The sequence below is a fragment of the Panthera tigris genome, chromosome D4 (genome assembly GCF_018350195.1).
Source record: "Panthera tigris isolate Pti1 chromosome D4, P.tigris_Pti1_mat1.1, whole genome shotgun sequence".
NCBI classification, from domain to species: Eukaryota; Metazoa; Chordata; class Mammalia; order Carnivora; family Felidae; genus Panthera; species Panthera tigris.
Genome location: NC_056672.1, coordinates 10345780 through 10365412, shown reverse-complemented (window position 1 = coordinate 10365412; position 19633 = coordinate 10345780). Strand labels below are relative to the sequence as shown.

Genomic DNA, 19633 nt, shown 5'->3' with positions numbered 1-19633 from the left:
CGGGCAGCTCAGCGTTTTTTGAAAACAGCCCCAGGCAGTTTAATTGTGCAGTGGGGTTGAAAACTTCTGGCACGGAGGGTGCTGGTCTGGGACGTCCCAGTGTTGGTACTTCTGCCCCGAAAGCTGAAAGTGATGTTGGCACTGTGGCCGCTGCAGCCCAGAGTCCTGACTCAGCTGTAAGATGAGGGCATGGGCTCAATCTCTGACAGGTGCGTACATCTGTTTAAAAGGAAAGAGTAACACGCAGAGTTGGGCTCCTCTGGGAGGATTTAAATTAGCCTGCTGGGCTCTGGGCGCCTGCACTTCTGGGGACACGCACTTCATGGAGATTTAGAGGACAAGGCTCCCCTAAGTTTGTCGAGGTGTGAGGTGTGTGCAGGAGTAGGGGCAGAGGGAGGCACAGGCCTTCTGCAAGCCTGCAGAGAAGACATGGCTGGAGGGTAAGGGCCAGCTTCAGACAGAACTGATAACTTCAGCTGGTCTGTGCAACCTAGGAGAACTTTGTCTGGGAGGCCGGGAAAACACATCAAAGGGGAAGGAACAATCCAGGGGCGCCTGGGTGGCTCAGTCAGTTAAGCATCTGACTTCGGCTCAGGTCATGATCTCACAGTTTGTGAGTTTGAGCCCCACTCTGGCTCTGTGCCGACATCTTGGAGCCTGGAGCCTGCTTGGGATTCTGTGTCTCCCCGTCTCTCTCTGCTCCTTCCCTGTCTGGTCTGTCTGTCCATCTGTCTCTCTCTCAAAAAGAAATAAACGTTAAAAGTATTAAAAAAAAAAAGCGGGGGGAATATAGTTTTTAAATGTAAATACAGAAGGGGAAGGAACAGTCCAAGCCAAAGCATTTTTCTTCTCCCTACCCTTCAGAGTTTCCCGCTCCCGTGTCCCGCCCCCATCTTTCTCTGCCCTCTGAGGTATAGAAAAGACTACACTTTGTAAGTGGCTTTTCAGTACTGGGTAGTACTCACACAGCCGTGGAGGAGTGAGCAATATAGATGACGTAAGCTGCATCTGTAAAATACCAGGAACCATACTTAGCTCACAGGGTGGTGGTGAAATTGAAATGCATTCGCACTTGTATGAAGTGCCTCAAACAGTGTGGTCCAGAAGAATCGTGTGCACTGGACGGTCGGGATAGATGGGGGCGCAGTGCCATGTCTGTGAGGCCGGAAGCACGTTAGTAATCAGTCACCGGGAGAAGAGGAACGTACTGGGGGAGGAAGGTACACGCAGGGTGTGTCAGGAAATCTGCATCTTAAAATGTCCAAAGTGTAATTCCCCATTACCACTCCCTACTTCATTTAACTTGGGTTTTACCTCTAGACTGGGGGTCAGGCCCCCCCCAGAGATAAAAGTCTCGATGCAGTAATCCTGCTAAGTAAGCATTAGAACTGTGGGTTCAGATATGCTTGACTGCAGCCTCCGTGCCCCGCAGCGGCCACCCAGGGGACAAAGACCGTCAGTGCCCTCGGCCTGCCTGGTGTCACAGAAGGCTTTTGTCTACAGTCTCTTTCCCTTCACGCTGGCTGTCAGCCTTTCCGGCTGCTTTCCACCTATCAGAGGAAAGTACATCCCCGTTCTCCCAGGGTTCGCTTGGATGCTTCTTTTGTACATAAATTAAAAGAGAGTGAAGGCCAACAGGTGTGTTTCTCTCCCGGCAGAGGGAAACTGTGTGACTGGCACTTTCCAGGCAGAAGGCATTCCTGTTTTTATTGTTCACCGTTTCCATCCTCTGTCACTCGTCATAAAGGACTAGATATGTATCTGTATACTATGACTTTTCTGCTTAATGGAAGCACACATAGGAAATAATTGCTTTCAGCTATTTACTTTTGAGAGAGCGCAAGCGGGGGAGGGGCAAAGAGAGAGTGGGGGACAGAGGCTCTGAAGCGGGTGTGGGGCTTGAACTCAAGAACCCTGAGATCATGACCCGAGCTGAAGTCGAACGCTTAACCATCGGAGCCACCCGGGCTCCCTTCTTCAGCTGCTTCTAGAATAAGCTATATTCTTAACCGGAACACAATGTTTACGGAATAAAAATGGAGCAGAATCCTCTTTCACAGGATTAAGAAACACTACGTTCAGATTCATCCCTTTAGTTCTTAAGAACAAGGCTTTTGATCATAATACCTAGTTTGGAATATAATAGTGTGCCTGAATAATACCAGAATTTTCTCCTAAGTCCGGAGAAAAATGTTTCTCTGTTAAAAGCAAAGGCTAAAACAAGCCCGAGGGAATTTTTAGGATGATGGACATTTCCTAAAACTGGATTGTGGGTGTGGATGCCACACTGTATACGTTTACTAAAACTCACCAAACTATATATATACACTTTTAAAAATCAGTAAATTTTGGGGCGCCTGGGTGGCGCAGTCGGTTAAGCGTCCGACTTCAGCCAGGTCACGATCTCGCCGTCCGTGAGTTCGAGCCCCGCGTCAGGCTCTGGGCTGATGGCTCGGAGCCTGGAGCCTGTTTCCGATTCTGTGTCTCCCTCTCTCTCTGCCCCTCCCCCGTTCATGCTCTGTCTCTCTCTCGGTCCCAAAAATAAAAAAATTAAAAAAAAAACGTTGAAAAAAAAATCAGCAAATTTTATGGTATGTAAATATCTCAATAAGCTCATTTTGAAGCTCACCAAAGAGGAAGAATTGTTTTTAAGTTTATTTTGAGAGAGCGTGTGCGTGTATACATGAGTGGGGGAGGGGCGGACAGAGAGGGAGACAGAATCCTAAGCAGGCTCCTCACTGTCAGAGCAGAGCCTGATGTGGGGCTCGAACCCATGAAATGGTAAGGTCATGACCTGAACAGAAACCAAGAATCAGATGCTTAACCGACAGAGCCACCCTGATGCCCCGTAACTCAAATCTTTCATCTAAGGTAGGTGTTTTTGGATAAAATAATTTGGAATTATTTGGACCCTGTATTTCAGACTGTCTGGCACTCGAAGCTTTGTTCTTCATTTTTTTTTAATCCGTTTTTTCATTTCTCATCAAACAAGCCCAAATGAGTCCCACACCCTCTTAAAAAAGTTGGGTCCTTGTAGCTTCACACAGAAAGGTGTATGTCCCAAAGATAAGCATCCAGCCACCAGCGGTGTGTCGGGAAGATGGAACAAGAAGGTAAATGGAGTGAGACTCAGGACGTGTACAGGCACTCAGATGGACCAGTCACACGAGGCGAATTCAGGGGATTCTTGAAAAAATTTGGCTTTTCTGTGCATAGCTGTCCGCTGTTACGAATTTTGCAAAGCAGGTGATCTGGAGTCACCCTAATCTTTGTTAATCTCTCTTTTTTGTTTAGAACGGGTTTTGCTTGTTTGCCCCATAGACAGAGTTCAGTAAATCTTGTTCTACTAGAGTCACTATTTTTTTTAATGTATTTATTTATTGTGAGAGAGTGAGGGAGCAGAGCAGAGGCACAAAGAAAGGGAGCGAGAGAATCCCAAGCAGGGTCTGCTCTGTCAGCGTGGAGCCTGACGTGGGGCTCGAACCTGCGAACCATGACCTGACTGAAACGAAGAGTCCGACACTTAACTGACTGAGACGTCCAGGCGCCCCCTACTGGAGTCACTTTTATCCAGTGCTGTTAGGAACAAATGAAGAGCAGGTTTTAAAGTACCTTTTCTTGGGGTGCCTGGGTGGCTCATTCAGTTAAGCATCCATCTTGGGCTCAGGTCATGATCTCACAGTTCGTGGGTTCAAGTTCCGCATCGGGCTCTGTGCTGGCAGCTCAGAGCCTGGAGCCTGCTTTGGATTCTGTGTCTCCCTCTTTCTCTGTCCCTCCCCTGCTCGCTCGCACTCTGTCTCTCTCTCTCTCTCTCAGAAATAATGTTCCATTAGAGAAGCACATCATTCTTAGGTTTTAGAACAGAAACAAAAGGTTGCTGAGAGATGTTACCATCCTAAGACAGAATGCACTTGTTTGGGAACTAAGTCTGTGTCTTTGAAAGTCACATGATTGATTTTGGATAAAAATGTTTAAAGCGATTTGAAAAAAAGGCTTGGGTCTGTGGTTTACAACCGGGAGTGTTTTTAGCCTTCAAATTACATGTTGCATTACAGAAGAATAAACCAAGCGGGGGAACCACTTGCCTCCAGCCCAGCCTGGGCTCAGCATTCGACTGAATCATTTCCTTCAGCAGACGGCTACTGAGCCATAGCTCAAAAGTTCTTCTAACAGGGAGGCTTTTGGGAGGGAATAAGTTAGGGTGGTGGGGGGTGGTGCACAGAAAACATGTGCTGCTTCTCTGACTTCTTCCTAGAATTAGTTGATTTGCAGCTACACTTTTAGGTTAGCATTTCACATGTTTAAAGAACATGAGGATAGCGTGTTTGAAAAATAGGAAGGGGCACAGGAGAGGTCTGTCTCCACCTCTTTATTTGTTGTTAAGATCCTCGCTAGCGACTTTGTTGGGTGGTAGTTTTTGCTGTCTCACTGACGCCTGGAGTGCTGGAATGAAACCCCGCAGCCAGCAGGCTGTTAGTTGGTCAGGAAATTCCAAATGGGTATAAATAAATTCTCTCCAGCAGCTCCTGGGCTGTCTGCCTGCTAATGTGTATAGTTCCTTTAATGACGAGGGAAGTATGCTGGAGGCTTGGCTTCCTGCTTGCTGAAAATCATAGTTATTTTGTTCCTGGGTAGGTAAGTAAGAAAGCCCAAAAGAAGAAAAAAAGGGGAGAGGGTGAAGTTTGGGGGGGGGGAGCGCTAGAGGTTATGACAAATAATTTGCTTTTATTACAAGCTGGAAATGAAAACTCGGTACTTGGTTTTAGGTTCATTGATCATTTCAGCTTTAGCTGTGGCTTCGACATAAAGATGTCATTGTCGTGGGAGTGAAAGGTTGTACGTAGATACTATGGTTTGAGTTTCTGCATTGATGGTGTATTTCAGTTCCAGAATTTCCTTTTTTGTTGCTAAATCCATTTTTGGTCATTTGTTTTCAGCTCTGTGTTTCAAATGGGGAACCGTTCTGGGTGCCTTAAAGCTGGCTTCTTGCTCTTATATAAACACTATAAAACAAAGTAAGGGCTGTGATTCATACAGTTTACCTCAGTTCTGTCCCCCCGCCACCCCACGCCCCAAACCCAAGCTGTTTTGTTAGAAAAGCCCAGTGTTTGGGCTTGTGTGACTCCTCTGCTTTCCACAGAATTACCCTTTGAACTGCCACATTTCCTATATTTACACTTAGCACGACATGCTTGTTTCTGAAGAAAGTTCTGAAGAAACGGCCCTTGGTCCCCAGGCTACTTCTCTCCTGTGCATCCGTGACAGATATTTCAGGCTGTATTTCAGCAACGTCTCATCACGTTAGGTGGTGAACATTAGAGAGCAGTGCCTCCGTGGGTGAAGGGCCCTACTTCGAGACCCATTTGGGGTCGAGTCGTCGCCTCTGAGCGCTGGCACGGAGCACTGGAGAAGAGGGCCATTGTGTAAACCTCAGGGCCCCTGCAGTGTCACGTGCCCCTTCACACAAAGTGCCTTTCATTAAGACACAGCCCATTCCGTTCCCAGGAACGTAACCCTTTCCGCTTTCTTCCCTCCCAGCCGCTCACCTGTAGCCTGGCTTCTGGACTCTGGCGACATGCCCGGGCCAGACCTGATGATGCAGCAAAGGGGGGCCGCGTTCGGGGCCGGTTGGGCCGTGCCGGGTGATGCGACACGTCAGGGAAGGTGCTACGGGATGAAAGGGGCAAAGAAAGAGGCCACAGGCACTGTCTGTCTGGGCTCATCTGGTCTGACACCTGCCACCATTAACCGCTTTCTTCGCTTGAGCACCTTGCATGCGGTGTCGTGACATTGTGAGTGCAGTATGGTCACAGGGTCATAGCCTGGAAGAAACTTCCGTGGAATCTCAGAGTCCCACCAGCCCTCTCATTTCACGCATACCACACTTGTCTCTGCTCTGTGCGGTCCCCGGCCCCTGCTGCCCATTGCTTGTTAGTGACCTGGGAAATATTTATAGCTCCTGTTCCTCTTTATTGAAAAGTATACCTTCCCCAATTTAGGCAAGCCAGCCTAGACCGTCACAGAGATGTGCCCCGTGGTCCGAAAGCACACGTCTCCGCACAGCGTGTTAAAGAGGGCTTTACTCTTAGGGCTGCCGTAGAGCTGGAAGCACGAGATGGCTCAAAAAAATTAGTGCCTACTCATGTCCCCTTCTTAGGAGGAAGGAATGTTTTAATTTGGCCGTAATTTATTTGTTTTTTTTATTTTTTAACATTTATGTAATTTTAGAGGGAGAGAGTGTGCGTGAGCAGGGGAGGGGCAGAGAGAGAGGGAGACACAGAATCTGAAGCAGGATCCGGGCTCTCAGCTGTCAGCTCAGAGCCCGACGTGGGACTCGAACTCATGGACCTGAGCCGAAGTCGGACGCTTATCCAGCTGAACCACCCGGGTGCCCCTGGCCATAATTTAGTTTTGAAGATTGGGGGTGTTCGTCTACTTTTGCTCCTGTTTTCTGTTACCTCCTTCCTGCATAACTGGTGTTGGCCCAGGACTTCTCCCCCTTAACTGGTGCCTGCTCTCCATGCCCCCCGTGTCCCTGTGCTCCCACACGCACATCCCCTGCACGACCCAGCCAACATCTCCCCTATCCGCTCTCGGAAGCCAGATCCCACATAGACCTCAAAGTTTTAGCAAACTCATTGGCTAAACACCTCAAACCCTAGCTTCATGGAGTGTGAGAGAAGAAGCAGGGTGAAGGGGAGGCGTTCTGGATCATCTGGGATGCTTCACCCAGCCACAGAGGGTGATCAGTCATAGTAAATAATAACAGACCGCAGGCATCGATCTAAGCAGTCTGCAACAGCATTGTGAAGCAGGTCTGTTATTTTCCCAATTATATGGCCGAAATAGGATCTAACTTGCCAACAGCTGGAAAGTGGCAGGACCAGGATTCAATCCCAGGCAGTCTGGCCCCAGAGTGCCTGCTCTTAATCATTACGTCTCTTCCTCCACCGGTCCTCATTAATCTGTAGATGCCTAGATGTGGAGTTTTTCATTTCGACATATATGGATCACACTGTGTGCCAAGCACTCAGGGATAAAAAAAGAAATTCTGCGTTCCTGTCCACCGCCCGCCCTCCATGGCCCGAGACACCGTCTGGTTGGGGAAGACCCGCCTGCTCATCCGCATGTGTAGACCGAGTGTTTTAGAACAGAAGGAAGAAAGTGACCAGTTCCTCCCAGGGCAGAGCAGTTGAGGATAAGCGAAGCTTCGACAAAGGATGGGCTGTTGGGTTGGGCCAGGACAGCACAGCTAATTCTGACAGATGAGAAGGGCAGGGGCGGGTGGAGGGAAAAGAACGAGCGAAGGTGGTTAGGCTTGAAGGTTGTTCCGTGGGTTGTGGTTCAGGGTGGGAAGGAACCTGGGAGGTGGTGGTTTGGGGCCAAATTGTTGAAGACTCTTCAGTGCCCCAGAAAGGAGCTTTTAGACGTTTTTCCCTCTAATGGGGCTCCTGACAAAGCAGTCTGCAAGGTTAATCATTGAGAAGCCCTCTGCGTTGCCAGGGATCCCTCAAGCAGATGTAACACTGGTCAAAGGATATGTCATACAGAACAGCAGAGGCATCAGGCCCCGATTTAAAAAAACAAAACAAAAAACTCAAACCAAACAATAACAAAAAAAGCAAGCTGCCTCATTCGCATCTATGAGCAGAGTCTTGGCTTTGCTCCCTGGTGACTGGCTGTCTGTACTCATGTCCCTAAAGACACAAGCAAAGAGAGTTTACTGTCCTCTCTAGACTCCGCCTATACAGCTACGTATATGTGTGATTGACTTTGAAAGGACTTAACGCTTATGGAAAATTTACAAAGAAATTCTCACTCCTCCTTCAACCCAGATTCAGATTCCCCAGTGGTTAGCCTTTTACCACATTTGCTCCGTCTCTTTCCATGTCTGTCATGCGTATACCTTGTCTCTGTAAGTCTCCTTCAACCTAGAAGAGTTCTTGGCCTTTTCCTTTCTTGCACGACCTTGACGGTTTTAAAGAAAGACCTTCTGTTCTGCGGGATGCCTTTCAAGTAGGATCCATCCACGTTTCCAGACTCACGCCATGCCTTCTAGGCAGGAACACCGGAGAAAGAGCATGCCCTCATGCCCTCAGGGTCGCGTGACGTCAGCCTTGACCGCCTGGTCCATGAGGTTGTCTGTGAGCTTCCTGCACCGAAGAGTGACCATTGTTTCCCTTTGTGATTGATAAGTATTTTATGGGAAGGTAGTGAGACGCCATCCCAATAACCTGTTCTTCAGCACAGTCTCTGCTCATAAGCTTTATGTCCAGTGGTGAGGATTCCTTCCCAAATCAGCCACTGTTATAGTGGCTGTTAAGTGATGATTTTGTTTTCATAATTCCATTATTCGTTAGTTGGCACTCTAGTGTATTTGTTAGAACATCATGGCCTCGGAGGTCCCTGGTTTATTCATCAGGGTGTAATCTCCTATATCATCAATCACAGTATTTTGATGCTGGAATTCTCCCTGAGTGGGACAGTGAGAAGCCAGAAGAAACCTTCTGAGCCAGGTGGGTGCTGTCTCTAAACTGCTGATCTGAGGGCCACCTGGGAGGCTCAGTCATTCAACTCTTGATATCAGTTCAGGTCGTGATCTCACAGTTGGTGAGTTTGAGCCCCGTATCAGGCTCTGTGCTGACTGCACGGAACCTGCTTGAGATTCTCTGTCTCCCTCTCCCTCTAAGCCTCTCTCTGTCTCTCTCTCAAATGAATAAATAAACATTAAAAAATAAATAAATAAATAACTAGGGCGCCTGGGTGCTCAGTCAGTTAAGCATCTGACTTCGGCTCAGGTCATGATCTTGCAGTTCGTGGGTTCGAGTCCCCCGTCGGGCCCTGGGCTGACAGCTCAGAGCCTGGACCCTGCTTCTGATTGTGTGTCTCCCTCTCTCTCTCTGCCCCTCCCCAGCTGGCACTCTGTCTCTGTCTCTCTCAAAAATAAACGTTAAAAAAAATTTTTTTAATAAAAAATAAATAAATGAATAGCTGATCTGAGGTGCACCGACATTTGAGAATAACTGACAGGTGGCACGTGTTCTCTGAGTTCTAGATGTTGTACGCACCTCAGGCCACAGGGAGGGGCCACCTGCAGCGAGATCCTTGTCGGGCAGGCAGGCTATGACAGGTGATTCAAGGGGCCTGAAGTTGAGCTGGTCGGAGACCAGCTTAGTGAGTGGAAGTCTTGGATTCTTGGAGCGCATTGCTTACGTTCTCCCAGACTCTGTCCTCTCTGTCGTTAGCCTTCCCTGCTGGGTGAGCCGGCCCCTGGCCAGGTGTGGGTAAAGTATCGGCTGGGACGGAGCACTAAGGGGAGGTGATAACGCGCTGTCCTGTCTCCTGTCTCGCTCTCCCTCCTGCACAGAGACGCTTGCTTGGTGTCAGGGGCAGTGCTGTCTTCGCTTCACAGTCACGTTGAAGTCCCTCCTGCTCCCGTCCTAGATTTTCAAGGACACACCAAGTTTGTACCCTGCATCTCAGAGCCAGTTAAGTCGGACCCTCCCCCGTGCCACCCCTGTCCCCCCCAGGTTAGATTTATCATGTTTTAGTGACTTTCAGAAAAGGAAATCCTATCATTTTTCTCCACAGTGAGTCATCCGCTGCTTTGAAGAAAAATATTTTCTTTTTGAGCAGCATAATGAGGTCATGGATAGAGCTCCAGGGGACGAGTCCCCGAGAGCCGACCCTGGTCTCCAGCCCAGTCCAGCCCAGAGTGGCTGAGATTTGTCAGACCCTCTCCGTTCCCTCCTCAGGATTTCTGGGGAAGGTGTAGGCCGCAGGTCCCCAAACGCACGTTGTAGGTTCTGGTGGTTTTAACACTGTGGCGAGCACTTACATCGAGTTGTTTTAAAACTCACACCGTGCAAAAAAATAAAAATAAAATAAATAAATAAAACTCACACCGTGCAAGGGAATGTGTGATACCGAGAGAAAAATTCACGGGGCCTTGGGAGCCACCCACGGAAACCTGATGCAGGATGCTGAAGGGAATTGCGATCCGTACTCCAGCATGTGGCCGGAGCAGTCTTACTAAAATGCAGATCTGAGCAGTTTGCTCCCTTGTTGAGAACCCTTCTCTAGCTTCCCAGGGCACTTGGGAAAAGAGTGCCTCCCAGGGCCCTGCACGGCTGGGGCGCAGTCCCCTCTCTGCCTCGCTTGGGACAGAGCCCCTCTGTTCGGTGCCTGAAAGTGACAGGTTGTGGGTGTGCGGTTTCTTTATCTAGAGTTTCTCCCACCGCCTTCCCCTCCACCCTGCAGACACACACCCTGCACGGGGTCCTCAGCACAGCGCTATGGTGGGGCCCTCCAGACTCCCTCCTGGTGGGGTCCCCGCTCTGTCCTTGGTGTTCTCGTGCCACACTCCTCCCCCGGTCTCTTCCGTCTCCGCCTGTACTTCCCAGGTTGACCCAAACGGGCTCTGTGTCTGACGTGCTTATTAGCTCATGGGTTTGGCCCATCGTAGGTACTTCATAAATATCCGCCAAACGGGAGCATAAAATCCTTCTTTCGGTCTGGTCGTTGCATTTGCTCTCGATCAGCCTGCCCTTGATGGGGTGTGGGATTATGGAGCCGGGATGGAAAGGGGTGGTGATGGGAGACCGTGGAAGATGTGTCCGCGGGCACAGGTTAAAAGAGCAGAGATGAGATTGGCTGCGAGAGGAAGTCTAAACGTTCAGAGGGAGAAGCCAACAGGAGTTGCAAAGAGTTACGGACACGAGAAACCACACCGTCTCACAACCTAGCCCTCTCACCAAGCCAAGCCTGTATAATACTTGCAGTTCATTGTACAACAGCTCACTTGGCCTGGGATTTCCTGTGAACTTGTGGCTTAACACTTTCGCTTTCTTTACCGTTGTCATTTCCCGTGTGCCCGAAGCCTTGGGGTGGCTGTTCAGAACAGCTGCAACCTGGAGAAGGCAGGGCGGAGGCAGGCAGGTCCCCGGAACAGGAACTCGGGCTTGACAAAACAGGTTCTGACTCCTAGCAGGTCTCTGTCGTGCGAGGTTTGGTAACTGGGAGGGACAAAGCGTTCGTGTCAAAGTAACTCTTCGGCGAATGAAAGAACAAGAGGAAATCTCACCTGTCACACGTTATTTTAAAGCAGAATGAGGAACACTTACGTTGGTCTCCTTTGTATTGTGTTCTCTCTGCCGATAGTGTTTCTTGTGGATTTGGTACAGGGAAGGTCCTTGGGTCTGAAAGTTTTTTGTTTGTTTGTTTGTTTTTTTTAACGTTTATTTATTTTTGAGACAGAGAGACAGAGCATGAACGGGGGAGGGGCAGAGAGAGAGGGAGACACAGAATCGGAAGCAGGCTCCAGGCTCTGAGCCATCAGCCCAGAGCCCGACGCGGGGCTTGAACTCACGGACCGCGAGATCGTGACCTGAGCCGAAGTCGGACGTTTAACCGACTGAGCCACCCAGGCGCCCCATGAAAGTTTTGATGCCAACAATGTCGTCGGGAGAACTTTCAGGTTAAACCCGTCCAGAAGGATCTGTTCCACTTTGCTCTCTTCCCTGTCCCGCTGATGCGAGCCTAGGAAAGTTCATTTGGAACTCAGTCGCTCTCATGCTAGGAGTAATTAGCTTGGCTAGAACTTCCCCCACTGCCCCCCACCCCTCCCTGAGTTCGTCCTACTGGTTTTCTTTCCTGCCTCCCAGCCTTGGCTGACGTGGAATCTTTTTACTGCTTCTAACAATAGGATGCTTGCAACTCTGCTTGCTTTTTTTTTTTTTTTTTTAGTTTGTTTTTGAGAGAGAGAGCATGAGCAAGGGAGGGGCTGAGAGAGAGAGAGAGAGGGAGAGAGAGAGAATCCCAAGCAGACTCGCGGTTGCCAGCACAGAGCCTGATGGGGAACTTGAACTCTCGAACCGTGAGATCATGACCTGAGCTGAAACCAAGAGTCGGACGCTTAACCGCCTGAGCCACCCAGGCGCCCCTCTGCTGCTTTTAAACATGGGAATCCAGGATAATTATGTGCTTTTCGGGGACTGACTCAGCTCCATGGACAAAGCCTTCATGCTTTGTGGGAGGAGAGACAGTACAGTTACCAGAATTAGCAAAGTTCTGCATTTTCAACAGTCACGTTAGAGTATCTGGTGAAGAAAAATCCATAAAATGTGTGGAAGTGGTGGCACATGGGTGTAATTATTTCTCAAGGTGTGGTTCGTCAGTGATCGGGCTGAGCGTGTGCAGCAGTGACATCGGCACAAAGAAGTCCTTGTCTCCTAACTAATAGATAAACTAATAATACCAAAGTTTTGGCCATTTAAAAGTCCACCAGGACATATTATTTCAGAAACCTTTGGTGCGTTTTGCTCCTATTAAAGAGTGGCTCCGTGTGGTAGAATGTGTAGAAAATATGTCATGTTTTCTTACTCAGAAGTCGTGTTTTTTTCACCCTGTCACTGGTGCATGATGTCATGCCCCCCCCACCCCCACCCTCCCCCACCCCCGCCCCGGGAGGTGAGGGGCTCGAACACCATGACGTACGGGGCCAAACACTCAGTTGCTCTATGAGAGGTTGTTACTCTGCCCCCTGCCTTGAGCGCAGGCCTTCTCCGCCTCAGCACTACTGACATCCCGGGCTGGATGATCCTTTGTCGGGGAGAGTGGGACTGTCCTGTGCGCTCTCAGATGTTTAGTGGCGACCTTGGCCTCTACCCGCGAGATGCCAGTAACACCCCTTCCAGCTGTGACAACCAAAACCGTCTTCAGATATTGCCAGATGTCTCCTGGGGGGCAAAATGACCCCTAGTTGAGAACCACCACAAACAGGTTAATACCGTGACGAGTTTACTGCCACCTGTCTGATCTCCCACCTCCCAGGGAGTGTGTTAAATTTTTTTGTCTGCCCAAACCAAATATTGTTTGGAAAGTAAGTTTAATTCGCTTGAAAAATCAAGATCGGGCAGCTCTTCCTGCCCACGGGTCCTGTCCCCGTGCTTCAATAAAATCGCCTTTTTGCACCAGAAAAGAAAAATCAAGGTCATATAATTCTTTCTTAATTTAAAGGAAATTATTTTCAGGGGCACCTGGGTGACTCAGTCGGCGAAGCATCTGACTGCAGCTCAGGTCATGATCTCATGGTTCCTGAGTTCGAGCCCCGCGTCGGGCTCTATGCTGACAACTCAGAGCCTAGAGCCTGTGTCTCCCTCTCTCCCTACCTGTCCCTTGCTCACGCTCTGTCTTTCTCTGTCTCGTAAAAATAAATAAACTTAAAAAAAATGTTTTTAATAAAAAAATAAAATAAATTATTTTGGGGGCACCTGGCTGGCTCAGTCAGTAGAGCATGCGACTCTTGATCTCAGGGTCTTGAGTTCAAACCCAAGTTGGGCATAGAGCTTACTTTAAAAAAAGTTATTTTTGAGATATCCGTATCTCCATTTCACTTGACTAATGCTGAAAAACTGCAAAGAAATTTTAAATTATTCCGGAGGCCATAAATCGGGCCACTCTCATGGAGCACCAAGTTTGATAGGTGGGGAATGTATAAATAAAGAGTAGAATTACCCTTAGTTTGTTGATTTCAGCTTCTCTCTGAACACAAGGGAATTTGGCCTCATTGTCTCTAGTTGGTGCTGTCACATTTGGTGTTTGGTTACCCTAAATTGCAAACTGTACAAACTGGGTCGTGAGAGAGAAGGGGGAAGAGGGACTCTGATACCGTTGATGTTTAGCAAGTAGGTCAGCTCAGAGATGATGCGAACCCAAGAAGCTGGGCACCTGCTCTTAGCAGCCCATCTGCTTACCTGGACACAACAGTACAGATTCTGGTGTTTCTACCTCTTCATTTCTGCCTTGCATTTTATTTGTTTTTTTCCCCATGGGCCCCCCCCCCCCCCCCCCCCCCCCCCGACCGTAAGCCTTCATCACACTGTGTTCCCAGCTCTTAGAACAGTGCCTGGTAAATAGTGAGTGACAATAGATAGATGGATGGACGGTTGGATGGATAGATAGGACTAAGATTGCTTTTATTTATCAATATTGTAAGTCGAATGTAGGAATACCGTTTTATTTGGTTGGCCCACATTTCACACTTGGGGATTATATCATTCCACTTGGTCCCCTTAAATTTAAACTCTGTGCCTACCTTGGTCTAATCCACACACAGCATCAAGACAATCTTTACTGATGCCTTTTAACCTTTAGCATGGGGCTGGGTGTGCAAACTAAGGGTGACTATAAGTAGACAAGATGCCCCGGTCCGGTGCCTGAGTCTGGTGGCCTCTTAGGTGCCCAGCCATCCTCCTCTTTTCTGACCACCCCTTTCCTCCAGCTGCACCAGCAGCCTCTGCCCTGGCTCTTTATCGTCTACCTCTTGTTGTTTAACACTCTGTCATCACTTACCTTATCCTAAAAACTCAGCCCTCGGTTAACTCCATTCTGTTTTGATTAATGATTCACATACTATCATATTGTTCTTGTTCATAATATGCTTTTGTAACTGATCTCAATTAGCGTTATGTTTAGGATGTTTGGCATTTATTTCCCAGCGAGACTATACCTCCTTTTATTTCTTACAATCCTTCCTCCTACTCTTTCCACTGAATAGGACCATTTTCTGCACCCAATTAAGCTTTTAATAAATGCTATATAATGAAGGCAGAGGTAGTGCCTGGATCAGTCTCCACCACTGGATTTCCAGACATGTAGAAAATTCTTGTAAACCCCAGGGACAGACCTCTGATTCCAGAATATTTAGTTGGAAACTGTTACTTTCAGGATTCAATTTGCAGACATAGACAGCGGTTTTTGGCTATATATAAGCAGACATAACCCTGTTAGTCCCCCCACGCCCCACCTAAAGAGTTTTCAGGCAGTTAAGAGTCTCTTTATAACCCACTTAGAGATTTTTCTTAAACTGTTGTTTTTATACTTTCCTAATTACTCTTGAATTAATGAAACTTTTATAATAAAAATGTTTTATTATAACATCTCCCCAGTTAATCATTTAACATTTTTCTTTTTTTCAAGATCTGGCCTTTATTTATATTTTTTAATGTTTATTTATTCTTGGGAGAGAGAGAGACAGAGCATGAGCAGGGGAGGGACAGAGAGAGAGAGAGAGAGGGAAACACAGAATCTGAAGCAGGCTCCAGGCTCTGAGCTCTCAGCACAGAGCCCAACACGGGGTTCAACTCAGGAACCATAAGATCATGACCTGAGCTGAAGTGGGATGCTTAACTGACTGACCCCCCCCCCCCCAGCTGCCCTGGTCTTAATTCTTTTGTGGGAGAGAGACTGCTGTATCCATTAGAATTCTGTTTAGCTCCAAGTAACATAGACCCAACACATCGAATAGCTAAACAGGAGAGAAGTTTATCTGTCTTTCACATAGAAGTATAGAGGTGGCTTTCCAGGGGTGGTATAATAGCTCTGATCCACAAAGCTCTTAGAGACCCAGGTTCTTTCTAGCACATTGTTCTTCCATCCGTACATGTGTGAACTCATGGTCCAATGAAGCTGCTAGTGTTCCAGTCATCACATCTGCATTCCAGGCAGCAGGATGGAGGAAGTAACAAGAAAGGGCAGAGAGCTATTCCTGTGTCCTGTAAGGGAGGTTCTGGGTGGGGCGGGGGGGGGGGGGCGCTGTTTCATAACATTTCTGCATATGGACATACTAACAGTAAAAGAAGCCAGGGAAATACAATCTTCATGTATGCCTAGCTAAACCAGGAGTTCTTTTAGTGTCAAAGAATGGAATAACACATATTGGGGAACATCTAGCTGTCTTTGCCATGGTTGCCCATTCATCCCCCTCCCAAATGAATTTTCTCGGAGTTGATTTCAATATATTTCTCCTGCTTTCCAAACAGTGACTTATAAATCTTTTTAAAAAGATGAATATGTAGGTGTTGTAAAAATTTATAAAATATGAAGAACAACATACAACCACTCATGATTCTACAGTGTAAAAATGACCACTGATGGGCGCCTGGGTGGCTCAGTCGGTTGAGCGTCCGGCTTCGGCTCAGGTCATGATGTTGCAGTTCGTGAGTTCAAGCCCCCCATCAGGCTCAGCACTGGTGGTGCGGAGCCTGCTTGGGTTTCTCTCTCCCTCTCTCTCTCTCTCTCTCTCTCTCTGCCCCTTCCCCATTTGTGCTCTCTCTCTAAATAAATAAATAAACTTAAAAAAAAAAAAAAAAACCGAAAACAGCTTCATGGAAGAGCTGTCTTGAACGCTATGTAGAACAAACAACTTCTGTCTACAGAGTATTAAGATGTTCTTAAAAATTCATTAAGTAATACTGTATATTCAGGGATTCCCTCAGTAAACATTTTTAAACATCCTTGTTATTCTCCATATCTTACTAATTGATGTATATGATTGGCAAGGGGGAGCAGTGAAGGAAATTTTTAAAATTAAATTTGTTGCTCATGGGGCACTTGGGTGGCTCAGTCAGTTAAGCATCCAACTTCGACTCAGGTCGTGACCTCGCAGTTCCTGAGTCCCGCGTCCGGCTCTGTGCTGACAGTTCGGAGCCTGGAGCCTGCTTCGGATTCTGTGTCTCCCTGTGTCTGACCCCCTCCCCGCTCACATTCTGTCTCTCTCAAAAATAAAAATTAAAAAAAACATTAAAAAAATTTTTTTTTAATTTGTTGCTCAAGATACATGAAAGTCTAGCACAGAGGGATAGGATATACACGTGTGGAAAAGTTGGGAAAACATTCAGGGTCCTCTAAGTGCCATATCTGTGGTATTGTATGTGAAAGCAGGAGGCAAAAAATGACCCTGGGTATCTTTATTTAACTGTAGAAGAAATACACAGTGGACAGTTGATTATAAAAATGACACCTTGAGAAACACGGGTTGTTTTTTTAGTTGCTGGAGGATAAAATTTGGATTAGAAGTCACTTAAGATAGTCTGATTTAAGCAGTATTAGGAAATGATCAAACCTTAACGTGGTTGAATTCTAACCTTTCCTGACTCCCAGATTTCGAAGTCCAGAGTTCATTTGGGGGATAATTCAGTGTGCATTTAAGAAACAACTAAAATGAGCCGGGCAGTTAAATGTCACTGAAAAATGTGATGTGTTTGGTTGTGTTCCAAATCCTGACATTAAATCAGTGCATTTTAAAAAAGCGTTTTTGAAAAGAAAGAACACAAAAATTACCTTTTTCTACTGCAGATGGGTAAAATAACCATGTTAAGAGATAACACAGAAAAATCTAGGAGTTAAACCAAAGTATTGATATTACCACTAGATGGTGAGAGAAGAGTGACTTTTTTCATTCTTTAAATGGCCTGTACGGGATTATTTTATTTATTTATTTATTTTATTTTATTTTATTTTATTTTATTCTATTCTATTCTACTTTACTTTACATTTTATTTTATTTTATTTTATTTTATTTTATTTTATTTTATTTTATTTTATTTTATTTTATTTTATTTTATTTTATTTTAAATATAAGCATGGACTACTTTTGTAGCTGGGAAAAGGTGGGGGGTGGTGTTTGTTTTTGAAGAGCTTTTCATCAGTGGCACAGGCGCGGTTGAGATTAATACTGTCAAAGGATGACTGCTTGTCACTGGTTATGAGCCCAGTGCTGAGATTTCCCGCAGGGGACAGTGGCGCCCATTGTGCCTGGAACTTCCTCAGGTGACCCAGGCCCCAGGCTGCTTAGTTTCCACACCGGCACACAAACTCTTCGGGGACGAAGTGGCTGGTACGGCGGACACAGAACCTCTGTGTGGAGAGGTTTAAATTGCGGGCTTTATTTTTATGCCTGGCGACGCCTGGGACGGAGAACCCACATTTGCACACGCTGCCGGTTTCCTGTTTTCATTAAGAAAGCAGGGAATGCCGAGCAGCTGAGTGTGTGCGGGGGGCGGTGTCACCGGAGCCGGAGGGAGACTTCATTGGCGAGCACCGGGCCTATGGTGTCTGCGCGTGGCCGGGCGAAGTGTGCACGAATGTTGAACCTCTTTTCCTTACGGGGTGAAGACCGATCGAGGGCGCCCGAGGCAGGGCCGGGCGCGCTGGGAGCCAGCTGGTGAGCGGGGCGGCGGGCGGGGGGCAGGCCGGCGGGGAGAGAGGAGAGCGGGCCTGTGGGTGTGCGGGGACAGCGGAGCCGGCCGGCGGGGAGCGGAGCTCAGCGGGCGCCCGGCGGGTGGGCGGCGGGCGGCGAGCCTCAGGCCGGCGGGGAGCGCGGCGCCGCGGGCACCTGGTGGCGGGGCGGCGGGCAGGCGAGCGGGCCCGGCGGGGAGCGGAGCGCGGCGGGCATGCGCGCGCGGAGCTCAGTCTCCGGCCTGGGCACCCGCTCCCCGTGGCCTGCGGGAGCGGTGGCCCGGTTTTAGAATCGCCGGATCCCGTTGGTCAGATCCGCCTGCTTTTTCTGGACACCCGAGCCGGCGGTTTCTCTCTGCTTGTGGAATGGCAGACAGTTCTGGAAACAGGTCGGGCTGCATATTTTGAGCGAGCGTGTTGCCCGTGTGGAGTTAAAAAGGAAAGAAAGAGGGAAGGAAGGAAGCATTCTGCTAGCGTGAGCCCAAGTATTCGGGTACCGGCTCCTCATCAGCTCACCCCGAGGTTAGAAAAGGATTAAAGCTGAGCACCTGGTTCCAATAGAATTTCCACGTTTTAGAAATGAAATCCAGTGCCTAAATAGGAACAGGGAGAACAGCTTAATATTGTTTTAAATCAGGACACGAAGAATACATAACCTTTCTACTCCACTGCTTGGCAGTCTTTTCGTACTTTTCTTTCCAACTTTTCAGAGGAAAGAGGAGGCAAAAGGTTTACTCAGTGCCTTCACCCTATCAGGTGCAAATGCCCAGCAGTGATTGGACTAGGAAGGACAGGCAGGCAACCCAAATTTTATAAAGTGAACTGGAAATGCTTGTCCGGCAATGTGGTGGGTTTTTACACCCAGGATAGGAGCAGGGGTACACATGGCTTGCATTTTCACTCATTGGTTTTGGGATCTTTCCACTGCTCAAAAAAAGAAAAAAAAAAAAAAAAAAAAGCAGAGCTTGTTATTATGACTCTAGGAAAACACATTACTTAATCCTGCAATTTAAACAAACAAAAACGGCCTTGCTTTTCTATTTGAAATGCACAGCTCAGGTCAGCAGCAAGGTCTGTGCCTTGAAAAGTTCTTGTGTTTCCTTTTCTAAATGTTTGGTTTAGCCCCAAGTAGCATTTACTGAATGCCACATGATCCAGTGTTTAGAGTATAGGTTTGCTTTTATTTTCGTTCTCTTCTGCATCTGTTTGGACGTGTTACAAATACAAAAGGAGGTGTTCTTGGAAGATCGAATGTTTTGTCCAAAAGAAATCCAAGAGAGAAAAGTTCTCCTCCGTTTGGGACAGGGGTGGTGGTGGTTTTTAAATGGGAAGGCACGAAGAGTTGAAGTCTGCCTTCTGTGTTCTTACACACATGCTGCTAGAGTTAATCACTCATTGCCCCCGGCTTTCTCCGCAAGGAAAGGGTCAAGGCAAATTGTGATCTTGTGGTGGTGGTCAGGCACTGGGGTGCTTTCGGCCACCATTTAGAAAGGTTGCAGTGTCTGCAAAAGACCAGTGGTGGGGAGAACTCACGTCCCGGGCTTCCTAGATCTGCACTGATGTGGTCCTTTATTCTAAGCGTTTTCACCTTTGGTGCCTCATAGTTCACTTTATA

At 47.7% G+C, this 19633-nt stretch overlaps 1 protein-coding gene across 3 annotated transcripts in view; it reads left to right on the top strand.

The window, feature by feature from the left end:
• Nucleotides 1–19633, top strand: part of KANK1 (KN motif and ankyrin repeat domains 1) — a 140262-nt gene that overhangs the window by 86881 nt on the left and 33748 nt on the right. The gene's annotated exons all lie outside the window — the stretch shown is intronic.